The sequence below is a fragment of the Denticeps clupeoides genome, chromosome 3 (assembly GCF_900700375.1).
Source record: "Denticeps clupeoides chromosome 3, fDenClu1.1, whole genome shotgun sequence".
NCBI classification, from domain to species: Eukaryota; Metazoa; Chordata; class Actinopteri; order Clupeiformes; family Denticipitidae; genus Denticeps; species Denticeps clupeoides.
In genome coordinates, this window is record NC_041709.1 from 13658779 (window position 1) to 13672317 (window position 13539).

At 39.9% G+C, this 13539-nt stretch overlaps 1 protein-coding gene across 2 annotated transcripts in view; it reads right to left on the bottom strand.

The window, feature by feature from the left end:
• The window catches only part of rab27b (RAB27B, member RAS oncogene family), a 28945-nt gene that overhangs the window by 9766 nt on the left and 5640 nt on the right, over positions 1 to 13539 (bottom strand). Inside the window, exon 1 of one of the 2 annotated variants that reach the window (XM_028974690.1) lies at positions 8271 to 8373. The exons of the other annotated variant lie outside the window; for it this stretch is intronic. The gene's annotated coding sequence lies outside the window, so the exon portion shown is untranslated. Of the gene's footprint in view, positions 1 to 8270; positions 8374 to 13539 lie in introns of those variants that run through there. 2 annotated transcript variants of the gene reach the window in all.

Below are 13539 nucleotides of genomic sequence, written 5' to 3' on the forward strand. Positions count from 1 at the left end.
CGCCAGTATTCCAAGATTTTATTTAGTTTTTTTTTTATAATCAGAATGACTTTTTCTTTTGTTAGTTGGCCTCGCACAGGGCATTTCCAAGCATGTGCTGCAAGTTGCGCAGCATGCAGTGATTGGTGAAATATCTGTCAGTAAATATAATTTATTGGGTTTGCAGTATTTCAAAAACCTTTAAAGGGCTTTTCCTGAATTTAAGGATTACTAGGCATTTTTAAAGATATTTAAGGCCTTATTTTTTGGAAACTCAAATTTAAGATTTAAGACCGTGCTGCAAGTAGGAGTGGTTTTGTGCAACTTTGAAGCAGTTATCGGCCAAATTTATATCGTCATTTATACCGCGCAGCCCTCGTTCTGAGGATTTTTTCTCCCTTTTTGCCTTTGTGTTTAAGCTTCCTGCAGACATAGCTGAAGGCAAATACAGCTGGAGACATCTACTAGATGAGGAGTAACTCAAGTTACTCAAGACATTTTTAACACAACATTCCTGTTGCTTTCACATTCTGATGTGAAAGAAATGCACAAAGACCCAAAGAACAATTCAGGAAATGGGAACATCCCAGGAGCACGTGAACGCAGCTAGAGCTGAGCTCCATCATGGGATGTGTGCATGTATGTGTGTGTGTGTGTGTGTGTGTGTGTGTGCGCACATGACTTGTTCCTCTCGCATGAGCAGTTATAGAATATTCTCAGTCCAGGCCAGGAAACTACCCATAGGACAGGACAGAAACTCCTCCTGTACCTCAGACAGAATAAATTAAAAAATGCATTATATAGTTAAAAAAAAACTGAAGTGATTATCATTGTGATACACAGCAGCACATTACATTGTAATGCGTCCTCTGCATTGTAATGTGTCCATGACAGGCACCCAGGGAGCAGTGTGTGGGGACGGTGCTTTGCTCAGTGGCACCTTGGCGGCTCGGGATTGGAACCGGCAACCTTCTGATTACGGGGCCGCTTCCTTAACCGCTAGGCCACCACTGCCTGTACTAATTGCCTCCACTGCCTGCACTGTGCTAAGTAGAGCTTGGCAAAATAATACGAATTTAGCGAATATTTTTTCGATGCATTAATTAATCTAACAACTCTTTTTCACATTAATTGTCTAATAATAACCAATGTAAACTTGGGGCTTAAATACAGAAAGTGTTTTATAGCTTTTATTAAAATAAACAGCAGCAACTGAAGCCACGTTTTTCACGTCAAGGGCATCCCACATGCCTAGTGGACTGTTTGGGACGTTTGAGAGGCACTGTACAAGTTATAGGTTCACGAGTTTCCAAATCAGATTACAAATATAACACAACCAAATAAAAATACTCCCATATCGCCCATATTTGTTTTGACTATCAACGTAATTTTTTGAGAAAAATAAAACCTGTCTTAATAGTCGAGCCGATGCAGTAAAATGCTGAAGCCCACCAGTGGCAAGGGTAACCACCTTCAGTCCCTTATCGACCACCACTACAACACTGATGACTTACTTACTGCCAGCAAATAGTGAAAATAATATATATATTTTTTACCCCACTACTCCTCATCGTTATGGAAACTAAATCTTACAAAAAGACAAGACAACGGGAATGGATAGCGGCCTTTCCAGTTGACATAAATCTCAGTGGGCTTGTTGAGTCGATGCTCCTGCCTGATTAGATTGACTCTGGCATTCCCACCCAGCTGGAGCCTCTGTCTTGACTCCGATTCATGGATCTATGCCTCGTTTGTCCGCAGCCCTCGTGCCACCCTGTATTTATATTTGGAGAAATCATGGGACTTCGGCCTGAGAGCGTCTCAGCTGAGACGACCCGGCAGCCTGCGAATCCCCCTCCTCCTGCTGCCATCCCCTGCGGCTCTTTAACCCCTGTTGTTCAGGAAGCTGGAGGGCAGGCGGAATGCTATCGATCCTCTTGTCAGAGGGCCGAGTGGCAGGTGTTGCCGGAGGGCACGCTTCCTCTGTCATGGCCCATAAACCTCAGAGCGCCCTCAAGAAACTCTAGACTAGGTGGAATTTGGCCGTTGTGTGTACTACTGAGCTAGTGTTCAATCAGAGAGTGCAACGTCCACGTCTTTATTTGTCTTTTTGGGGCATCTCCTGACTGTATTACAACATGTTTTCTCCAGGTCTCCAAGGTCAGCTGACTATGGCTTATGTAAAAGAGGCTCCGTGGCTAAACACATTAGACGGCCATGACAGACAGAGAAAGCTCATAAAAGAAGAATGAGCTGCGCAGACCAAAGAGCAATGAAATGGGGAGGCAACACAGAGAGACCATTTCGCCGCTCGGTTCAGCTTCCCATCACCAAACGGTTATGGGAAGTGACGAGAGCGCTTGTAACACGACAGAACACTTCAGGTCAATAATTCCTCAGCTTGCAAATGTTCCAGCCAAAGGTGCTCAGCAACAAAGAAAAGAAATTTGTGCATCAGTCTCTACTTCGATTTCAGTCCAGCAGTCAGTCAGAATACCCACCACAATCTCATCAGTGTACAATGAAAATATGTCATTAGATGTAATTGCATATAATTAAGTGCTCAGTTACAGTTATGATTTCTGCGATGCGAAAAAACGTGGCCAGTATCGTATAATTCAGCAAATAAATTGGAATCCGTTGTAAAATGTGGAATTGCATATAATTGCCGTTTCTGGCCGCTGCAGCCCACTACACGTGTTTCCTGTTGAGGTGGGACGTTCGCACACAAACAATGCAATGTAAACCCGCGGCCAGTTATGGTGAAGAGGTTGTCAGTATCGAATCAGTACCGATCGGTTCTGTGCCAACAAATCAGCTGATGCAAAACATGATTTTGTTATCATGGTTCCAGTTCGTTGTGCAAGTGGGCACAGCTTTTTTGGCATTCCAGGTCTTCCCAATGTTTATTATGTTGATTACCACTTTTATTTTTCAGATGGAAGAATGCGTAATATTGTGAAATATGTCTTTGCATGAAATGCACATATTATTTACATAGAAAATTATGGTTAACAGAAGAAGCCTCTACCTCTAAAGCAGGTAGCATTGATTGTGTGATCTCCTTAGAAAGTTAAACACAGATAAACATCAGATAAACACAGATGGTCTTTGAATAAGAAAATTATTTTTTCCCTTTGTCTTCCACATATGTGTCCTTCATCTAAAGTGTAGAAGATGATGGTCACCGCTACAGCTTCAGCTCTGCTGCTGCCCATTATAAGTGGCTAAAACACAGAATCAGGCCCCTTCTTATCTTTACCCGAGATGAGACCCAGAAATGTCACAAGCAGATTCTTAAAGCAACATCAGAGGTCCCATTCACTCTTACTGCATAAAATGATCCCTGCATGCACTGCCTCTGACTTTATTTCATTTATTATGCTGCAACGGAGAAAAGAACAGTACAGTAGTCAAAACAAATAACAGGACAAAGTAAAGCACATTAGTACTGTTAAAGATCAGTTGCCTTGGATCAGTTGTGACTTTGGTCACTGGGTCCTGAATTATTCATAGGGACAAAAATGGACCCATCAATAATAAGACTACCATTTTAATTAAAGCACAGACTTTCTGTGTGTGCAATTTGTCTCAGAAAACTGTTGCTATATATACACATCAATACACTGAAAGAAAATTAGAAATGGCATGAAGTGATACCTGAGGCCATGCTGTCACATTGCTTGGAACAGTTAAGTGAAGCATCTGCTATAAACAACTGATTGTAGTTATAGCTCTTAATAGCACAACAGGACAGTAGGGGGTGGAGGATGGATAAGATGCCTCCTCAATCACCCTTGGTTTCCTTTATGATGCACAAACCGTTCAACCACAATTTATACCGACTGTTATCAAAGGTGCAGTCTGTTGCTGGAGGAAAAGTCATTCCCATTTCAGATCTCTGTGCCATTTCACACGGCTTAGTCATTCAACCTCAGCTCAGTAGGCATCTCCTTAAAAAAAAAAAGCTCAATATCAGTCTCCCACACCCTGTGCTGTGTTTTTTTTTTGATCCAGCACCAAAATGTTAAGTCTGCCCAACCAAGGACAACAGCACGAACAGGCAGAGAAATGCAAGGCCAAGTGGACAACAACTGTGTATAAATGCCCACCCTGTGTATGAATCCTACAGCTTCTGCCTGGAGGCACGATCCTAAAGAAAAAAATAGACACGGTCAGCTGCAAACAACCTTTCAACCCCCGCATCACAGCACAGACTTTTTTCTTTCTAGAATTCTGATTCTATTTGCTGTATCTGTATTGAACTAGAGAGTCAACAAGGAAAAAAACTAATCTATACAACATGCAATGCATTATGTATAATATTCAAAGACATTACGACACAAACACAGGACATCTACCACTGCAGATATTCTACACACCGCCACAGGAGTCGAGCCGGCATCTGCAGCCCCAGTGGTATGGTGGAAAGGTTAGCAGTGCTGTGTACCAGCAGGCCAGACCAGGCGATCTGGCCTGCTGAGAGGTTTAACTTCGGGCTCCGACTTTACTGCAGCTCTGTACCCATCGTAAGTCAGCAGGGGACGGCTATGCCTGTGCTGTAGCCATACTTTATAATACGGCCTGAGCCACCAGTGAATCACGGGTCTGCAGCACAAAAAAAGGCCATATTGCATGTTCAGATCTATTGGTTATCTGTACTGCAAAGCCCAGTTACTCAATCAGCCATGGACAGCACTGGATTAAGGTTGCAATGCACATTACAGACACTGTATAGCATCTGTCACTGCAGGTAAAAATGCAAACAAAATATAATTCAGTGCCAAAATTAAACCACAAAAGACTGTCAACATTTAAAGGGAGTATTATTGTCCCAAAGATAATTAAATTTGTCCTTTACTTTTGTCAGGACTAGAGGTGTGAACCTTCACTGGTCTCATGATTCGATTGGATTACGACAATCAATCATGATGGGTTCCATACATTGTTTTACATTATTTCACATTATGTTTTCAAATACGTCTGTGAGATGAGAATTAAGTCCTCATTCACACAGACATCTGAACCAGGCATTTTCCTGTCATTTGTGGCATCAGGTGAGCACGGGCTGGTGAGCACGGGCTGAACACAGACTGCTCACTAAAATCAAATCGTTGTCAAATAGACGCTGCATGCAACATTTTCTTGGCATCAATTTCTGCCAAAATCCTGACAAGCATCAAACTAACGGCAATCGAATGCAACTACAAAGCACAGCAAAAATGTGTACGAGGTTCATAGTGCATTCATTTCGAACGAGGCTGAACTCCAATCTAGAGTGGTGCAGTACACAGATTAAGCCACCACTACCACTACTATTTCTTGAGTATAATTTTTATGCTGCCACCAGAAAATCATAAAGCAACATAATTATGAAATCTGCATTGCATTAATGCAGAATCATCCATGCATTGATTAATGAGATTAATTTCAACTCCCCTATTCAGGACATCAACAAAATACTATTTTCAAATAAGATGTACCACTTTGAACAAAAGGAGTAGCACTGCCATTCATGAAACACATAGATGTATAGATGTATAGATGTGATGTATAGATGTGATCTGGCAGATTTCATCATCTAATTAATTATTCCAGTTTTACCACTGGCTGGAATTCCGGTATGAATCAACCCAAATCGCAATTCGTACCTTTGATTACATGATTTATCAATTAATTTGAAGAGTGCATAACAGGTAAAACCCTACATAAATGCTTACTAATACAGCAGTACTTCTTAATGCATGAATACACATTATGTTCCATTATTATGGAAATATTTTAATAACTTAAAAGTTATATCTTATTATACTGTATCCTGTTACTCATCCCCAGCGCACTGGGCGCTAGCCGACCACAAGAAACACACACACCTTTAACACAAACACACACACTCAATCCACATTGTGGGCATGATTTTGAACAGTGTGAGAAAAACTGAGAACCTGAAGGAAAACCACTCTGACACAGGGAGAGCATGCAACTCAGCACACACATGGTTTCAGCTGGGATTCGAATGGATCTGAATGAATCAGGAAGTGACAGATGCCATGTAATGTGCATAAAGTGTGCTTTGGCCATTCTGCTTCGCCATTCAGACAGTTGCACCTCAGACGGTCAAATCTGGAATTTGGCCCCTTATGTTGTCATAAGGTGAAAAGTTACCTCCCCTTTCTCATACTTTGCCCCCCCTCTTAGTCTCCGTGTCACTCGACACAACGAATTGATTATTCGTTGTCGACTCTTTTACATTTACAGCCTTTATCAGACGTCCTTATCCAGAGCGACTTACAATCAGTAGTTACAGGGACAGTTTCCCTGGAGCTACTTAGGGTTAAGTGTCTTGCTCAAGGACACAATGGTAGTAAGTGGGATTTGAACCTGGGTCTTCTGATGCATAGTGTCTAACCCACTAGGCCACTATTACTATTTAGTAATCGATTTTTAGCGATTTTATTGATTCGTTGTTGCAGCCCTACACAAATGTATTTTTTTAGTTCTGTCCTGCGAGACTAACCAGTGGGTTAATTTTTTTTCTGGAAAAACACAGATACGACTTCCTGTTTCCACCATTGATGATGTTGATGACATCATTTCTGCAAATACCCACTGATTCCTAGAGGCCGCTCTCCTCCTAGTTCCGTCTCTCCTCCCCTCAATTGCAAAACGGTGCGTCCAGGGGAAATCTTGTTGTGAAACTTACTTTCAGTAAGAAATTTCAGATATTGTATAAGAGGACCACTAAGACCTATATAAAAGCAAAACATTTTTCAAAAATAGGGCATGTTTTATGTGTAACAATATCAGCATAGAGCAACTATAACTCTCATACTTAAAATGACAAGTATATTATATGAAAAATAAAAGATATTAAAGAACTGAACAATATCAATTACATTTTCTATAATGATTATATCGACATTTTCACATTATGCAAGTAAATTGATGATTGAACTGCTGATTGCCACTGTCAGGATTGGCTGCAGCTGTGCCCAATCAAGACAGCATATAAAAGGCACCATGCAGCCGCCCATCAGCAGCTGCGACATTCTTTAGTGGACCTGGCAACTGTGTACTAGTAGTGTTGTTCTGAGTTCTGGCAATTGGCACATGCCTGCACGCTAGTTTTGGTTCTTCCCCTTTATCTCCCAATTTTTCGGCCATGATGCCTGGTTTTGTTTCTGTCATTAATAAATCCTTAATAATGTCCCGCTTCCTTCCCCCCGTCATCTCGCCGACGTGACAGCCACGGCGTGTACAGTTCTTTAAATGAGTATTGGGATTTACTCCTTGAATTGAAAAATGTTTTTTTATATATATATATATATATATATATATATATATATATATATATATATATATATAAAAGTAACTTATATATAACAGTCTGTAATAGTCTACAATAGTCTGTAATGCTCTGAAATAATGTAAAGCTTCTTAGTTCGTTGTATGTAAAACAACAAGCCTAATGTGTTACAATCACAAGTCGCTTTTCCGTGCGGCGGAAGAAAGAAAACAACAACGCTTCATTATAGCATGTCGCCATGTCACATGCTTCAATCCTTACAAGGGATGAAGAGGGGTGAGAGAGGTGGATATGGAGACAGAACCACTGTTAATTGTAATATTGCTTCTCCGTCTTGCTGTATGCCACCGGTAAACTGACTCTCTCATCCATAAGCCGCAGCCAACTGAAAAGGATCAATAAGCAGCAGCACCCATTTCATTATTCCCTACAGACATCGTAACATGTGTATAAACATGTCAAGGGCTGCTGGAAAATCAATTCTTTGAGGTTGTTATCTGCTTCCTCCGTGTTTTAGAGTGGTCTAAAGCCTACTTTTACATCTTTAAGTGTTACTCTACGGCCGAGGTGTCTGATTTGAATCACGCTGACAGAAATCCCAGCCAAATCCAAGCCACCGCACCGGCTGCAGACAACTAAGAGCACTGAAGTAATTCAGAAAGTCTGTTTATAGTGGTTTGGAAAATAGCAGCTGGGTGATAATGGCAAACAGTTATCAACTTGTAGAGAAGGGTGTGAACACATTCCACACACACACACACACACACACACACACACACCTCATCCCATTAACTGCTCAAAAGCACTGTTCTCTGTGAAAAGGTGAAGTTTTTGCTTGCTTTTAGTACTTTTCTCATGTCTCAGTGCTGTCTGGATTAAAATAGTTGACAGTTGATTTACAGACCCCCCCACCCCCCACCCCTTATTTCCCCTTCAATAGTTCCCTGCTCATGTTTAAAGAGGATGGAACTAAACAAATTCTTACCTTTTTGTACTATTTTCACTGCAAAAAAACCTGTTCTGAAACTCAGCAGAAGCAGCGTATCCTCAGCTCCCAGAAAGCCAACTACCAGCCAGCTAAACAGACCACACCCACTGAGGTCACGCTTCAGTTCATGGGTTTAGACGTTTCTTTCCCTTTTTTCTCAGGCAGAGGAGGGGTGGAGAATGCTGGAGGGGCAGCAGAGGGGGAGGAGGATAGAGGACAGTTCTATGGTTCCATACCTCCCAGAATTCTCTATGGCTGCAGGCTCTGATGGATCAACAGGCTCCCATTCGCTAAAGAGCAAGGAGTGACCTGGGAATTAGTTCATAGAAAGTTGTGTGATGCACAGCATTTCGTTAACCATCATAGCATCAGCTCCTTCGTATATCATTGATTTTCATGTTTTAGAGTCCCAAAGAATTGTTATGTTCCAATTCTATAAAACACAATTCCACAAGAGCCATTTCCACAGCAAAGTTTTTTTTTCTTGATACGGTTTTAATTTCATTATTGTTCCACTGTTTCGGATTATTTTCCTCGCTAGCTGTTCACATCTGCCTCATCAATTCATGCCTCAATATCTAACTGTACCAAGTGTATTTACTATGATTATACCATAAAATATGTTCATTTGTTCTTTAATTTGGTATTTTTGCTGAAGATCTGAGGAACTCCTTGATTAAAAACTTTCAAATTCCATTCATCCTCCATACTCAAGACATTGTTGGATGTATTAATTCATATCTTTGGGGTTTTAAAGGGAATCCAGCAGAAGATTTCCTGGAATGAAGCAAAGACCTTCTTTGTTTGCTCATCTTTGCGTGGTGTAACCATGTAAACCACTCCTCTGTTTACCCCCCCATTAAAAGCGCTGAACGATCTCAGCTCTTGTAAGTACTCAAATGATGTGTGAACAACCCAGTGCATACAACATTCAGGCCTTATCTACACAAGGATGACTAATTACATGCACCACCTCTGTCAACCAAAATGATGATGGTATGTTCACCTATGACAGGGAAGTCACTGCAACCGTGAATGTAGAAATTGACAATGTAACCGTGGATATATGGTTACTAAAGGTCGTCTCTGTCCTCACAAACTTTTGGTGTTTCCTACGTGTACTTGGTTATGGGAATACAAATACAATTTATCAAATACAATTTCACTGGGACCACTGATTTACAGAGTGTAAGATACTGGGATTCACTCTCTCAGGCTAGGGCTGATCAGCTAAAAAGAGGGCCATAGCCACCCGCACTGTCATTAGTGACCATAACTCATCTTGTGGCTCAGCACAGCCCAAAAGAGGAACACTGCTCTAATTGCCAACCACTTCCACTGCCTCCAAACTGTGTCCTCATTCCTGCTTGGAGTTGGAAAACTGTCAAAAAAAAGTGCTCATCATCTTCTGTCTTTACATTTTTCAAGCTTCTATCTTATGGGTGGTGTAGAAGACGTAGGTGCCAACTTCTGAACTTAAACAAAGGCAGCATTCTAAATCTAAAAACTCAGTAAGACAAGTTCCAAATGTTATTTAACATTTGGAATGACTGGAAACTTAAAATCCCCAATCTGACCGATTTTTTAAGATCTGTGTTGTAATCAATGCCATTACTCTTTTATAAAAAAAACACGAAAGCCCTTCACATCCATTTTTGTAAATCAATGAACCGACAATAAACCACAGCAAAAACATATTCAACCGCTAAACACAAGTCATTACACAAACATAAATGATTATACAAAGTGTACACAACACTGTTCACATGCCAGGTTTTTTTAAATAAAAAAAAAACACAACAATATATAACATATGGAAAAAAGCCCTTGTCATAGCGGCATGGTGCAAGGATGGACACATTTGTATGACTTCACAAACGGGGTTTATTACATAAAACACGCATCAAGAACTTTTCTCTAAGGACCTGACAGGGAAGCAATACAAGAGGTGACATTTAAACACACAACAGCTGCACATAATAGCAATGAATAATACAAAGCTCCCATAATTCTACAGTCATCTTTTGTAGTGGTTGGCCTAGCAGGTAAGGAAATTAACCTGTAATCAGAAAGTTGTTGGTTCGAATCCCGAACCACCAAGGTACCACTGAAGTGCCACTGAGCAAGGTACCGTCCCCACACACTGCTCCCCGGTCTGCCTAGTGCTCACTAAGGGTGATGGTTAAATGCAAAAGACACATTACATTGTGTCACAGTGTGCTGTGCTGCAGTGTTTCACAATGACTTTCACTTCACTTTAACTATATACTCTTCCCTGCAAAACCAGATTGTGAGGGCAGATCTCTTGTGCACATCCCTTTTCAAGTCACCCCATAGATTCTCAATTGGATTTTTTGCTAATTTTATCCAGACCTGGACATTTTTCTTTCTAAGAAAAGACATCTTGTGACCCTAACCCGCAGTCCAGACGCATGGACATGCTAAAGCTTGTTGTCACAGGTAGAACACAAACAGTGCTTGCCAGAAACTCTTGAGGCTCCTAGGTCTCTTGGCAGATTTTGTCTTTTCATCAATTTTGTGATGTCTTGTTCTAGCAAATGTCACTGTTGTCCCCCATTTTCTCCACTTTTTGATTATTATTTTCACTATGTTCCATGATCCTTTAGGTGCTTCGTAAGCTCTCTGTGAACCATGGCATTGGGTTGTAGCACACAACTGCGTTAAATTCTACTTTAATGGTAGTAAGTGGGGTTTTGAACCTGCGAGTGTGTTACCCACTAGGCTACTTCCACCCTATACCTTTTAAATGTGAAGCTATATCTGCTGCAAAAAACATGAGAGGAGTTTAAATTTCTGTCTTTTTGGGAAATAAATCGCAGTTTCATTAAAAACGTTTCCAGATTTTCACCGACATTCAGAAAGATACATCAAATAAAAAACCTGCTAAGTACAGTAGTGAATAACATTTACTTTTTTACTGTCCACCTCTGGTGGTTAGTAGCCTTTTTTATGCTGTGAGTTAGACAGCAACAGATGAGTAATCTAGAGGTAAAAACAAGATGGAAGAGTCACACAGTCTGAATTAAGGACATTTAAAGGCATGTGAGGTATGCTGTTTCCTGTTTAAGACTTCTGTGTGAGGTCTTACACAGGCTATTGTTTTGGGAGGAGCATGAGACTGTTTACTTGTTCTCTAATTAAATGCAACACAACTCTGTTACACAACCATCAGCAACGTGTCCCATTCAGAGTAACATGCGGTCATGTGTGAGTTATTACAGGAGAGAAAAAAAAAAGTCACAAAAAAATGTACAATGATACAAGAACAAATTTTCTTCAGTATGTTGTCCAGTTTACTACTGTAGGTTTACAGAATATTCAAGCATATTTAAATGTTTTAAAATCTTAATAAAATAGCATAAAATATAGTGTTTTCATTTTAAACAGTTTTCAAGGACAAAACTTCTCTGCAATGTAGTGAGCTACACTGCATCACTTTTCTAGAAAAGTTGGCTGTCACTCAGCTTCACAACAAATGACTGTATTCATTTTTAAATAATGATAATAATAAATAAAAACATTGACAATATAATGTGCAATCCTGCAGTGGGAAAATGATTGCTCATTAAATATTTCTGTGGATGATTTATATCTACGTCGCAGGGTGGGGGTGGGGGAGGGGCAAAATGGCTCAAATTTAAAAATACATGAGCTTTCTACTTTGGGAAACTGCTGTGGAAAATGGAAGTGAGTGAACATATTTCATTACATTACTCTTCAGCAGATGCGTGTTTAAAAAGAGTATAAATATTTACAATAAATATACATACATTTAATACTAAATTGAATTTTAAATAAACTATATGCAGTATCTATGTAAATAATAGGAAATAAAGAGTTTGTTTATTTATTCTAAGTTACAACAACAAAACAACAACAGTTCCACAGTCTGGTTTGAGGTGGCAGAATTTGAGGAGCAGAATCATCTGCCAAGTCATGGTGCTTATGTCCGAAATGAAAAAAAGGCACAAATATGTAATAAAATGTTGTTGACTTTTGATGAAGTTTAGGTAGGTTAAAAGTGTCATTTCATAGCCTTAAAACAAGACATATTGTATGGCAAGAAAATGAACAACAGTGCACCAAAGAACAATGAGAGTCAACCCAAAAAACCATTGGAGAGAAAACAGCAACATAGCAAAAAATGTGACAATCAATACATGATCATGAAAATTGAATTCAAAGGGACATAACACTATTGATATGCTTTTTTATTTGAATGTTGGCATCAGCTTTATAAATGAGCTATAAAATTTCTATAGGCAGTTTATGCATTATCTCTGTAAAGTGAAACCACCACAGGTTCAGTGCATCTGTCCTACGTGAAAAAAAAATCCACTGTACCGTACAAAAACGTTCCACTTGAGAAAATGAAATGGTTGACAGCCTGAACTGGAAGAGACCAGATACAGCATCTGTACTACATGGAAGGTGTACTAAATACTACAACAATAACTACTAAACAACACTACCTACACAGGCACCACATTTGACTACATGGTGGAGATGTTTGCTTTATTTTATTACAATGGAAAGTAAAAAACTGAAAAAGTCCCCTTCTCCTGAAACATCTATATAAAAATGGTTAGAGAGGTGAAGAGGTGAGAGTGGTGTAAGGGTTTGATGCAAAAAAACAGTGGAAGTTGGAGTTATGACATGGATCAAACAATCGTTTAATGACAATAAAACACATTACATGATTTGTGCATTATGAGAATGTATAAACAGATCTAAGTACCTGAGAACTTTTGGGTCAGTTTGCCTCATTCAAGATGTTTTATTTAAGATGTGACACTGTATTTACTGAGAAAAATAGAGACAAACAGCCCTATCACAATTAGCATCGACCAAGGGTGTGATGTTCGTGTTCTGAAATGTTGTCCTCCATAGATCACAACACATTTTATTTTGTTAAAATAGCACAAAACAAATATGTGCAGTAGAATGTGTTAGATGGTCAAAACAGCTCATTTCACTCAATTAGTGATACAAACAATGAATTTCACAGGGTGTGGGGGCCCTTCCTGGAGTATTTTACAAGCCTTCAGTCTCCAAATCCGACTATTAGTATTACCCAGTAAAGTTCCAGAAACAATATTGTTTCTTTTTAATTAATCAATCTGGCACGAATTTAACTTCCTGGCCATGACTTCTGCCTGTCCCTGACCTTGAGCCTGCCTGCCCCTTGTGTTAAGACGTGAATCCATCTTCGCCATCTCCCGGTTCTCCTCTGCCCCGGTACTCC